This window comes from Octopus bimaculoides, chromosome 7 (assembly GCF_001194135.2).
Source record: "Octopus bimaculoides isolate UCB-OBI-ISO-001 chromosome 7, ASM119413v2, whole genome shotgun sequence".
In the NCBI taxonomy this organism is placed as follows: domain Eukaryota; kingdom Metazoa; phylum Mollusca; class Cephalopoda; order Octopoda; family Octopodidae; genus Octopus; species Octopus bimaculoides.
The window spans coordinates 52,775,209-52,776,276 of NC_068987.1; the positions used below are offsets into that span (position 1 = coordinate 52,775,209).

General features: G+C 30.1%; 1 protein-coding gene across 1 annotated transcript in view; it reads left to right on the forward strand.

Moving 5' to 3' along the window:
* Window positions 1-1,068, forward strand: part of LOC106873978 (uncharacterized) — a 1,133,216-nt gene that overhangs the window by 608,499 nt on the left and 523,649 nt on the right. The gene's annotated exons all lie outside the window — the stretch shown is intronic.

Genomic DNA, 1,068 nt, shown 5'->3' on the forward strand with positions numbered 1-1,068 from the left:
ATATATATACATATATATAGATATATATACATATATATACATATATTTATATATGTATGTATATATGTATATGTATATGTATATATGAATAACTACATACATATTGCATTGTATATGTGTTTCTGTCATTGGAAACAGTGATCCGAATGAATAATAATATTTGAAGCCCATCGTTTACACGTTCCCTGAATATTGAATATGTCTACTTTTTTAAGAAATAAACGTATTTTATCTTACGTTTTCACATTTGTTGTAGCTAATTTTATGGTTCATTTTCCCCATCATTCTTTTCTCATTAAGAGATAGCTAAATGTGTAAATATTTAATATTCTGAATTGTAGCCCATCTCTCAGTCCTGCCTTTCAAATTTGCTTTGCAAATTGTCATATATTCATGATATCAGTATTACATAAAATTATCGGTGGAGGTCTAATATGATTCTAGCATTGATATCACCTGCTTAATTTCAATAAATCATGATAGTTTTAGCGTGAAATCAAGATAACCTAACGATAGAATTATGAATGGGGCATAACTCACATATAATTACAACAGTGACGTGACATATTAACGAAGGAAACTACGTGTTCACTAGACGATGTGTATTATAAACCAACCAATTCTCCATTAAATCAAAACTGAGAGTCTTAAAAACAAGGATATCACATTGCATAATATAAATGTAATACATGTGACATTAAGATGTAGTTTTCACTGATCTCAGACCATTTAAATTTCATCAGATCCATATTTGCTGCTACAAAACAACAGCATCAACAATCAAATGATGTCGCAAGTAAGGAACTTCTATGTTGAATTTCGACCTGATAAAATTAAAAATCGTATCTACCCAGAATTGTACAACAACATTGTGCAAATATGCTTTCATTGCACAGTGGTTACTATTAGAAGTCGGGATGGCTATCGTTTGAACGATTTAGATTTTGACAGGTTTTCTCTATTTTAAAAGAAAACGCAGTGACAAAAACGGTGAAGTAACAATCCACATTTTTTCTGCTGACACTACAGTTTGTGTTATGCACTGTATATTTTTGTGTTGCTCCATAA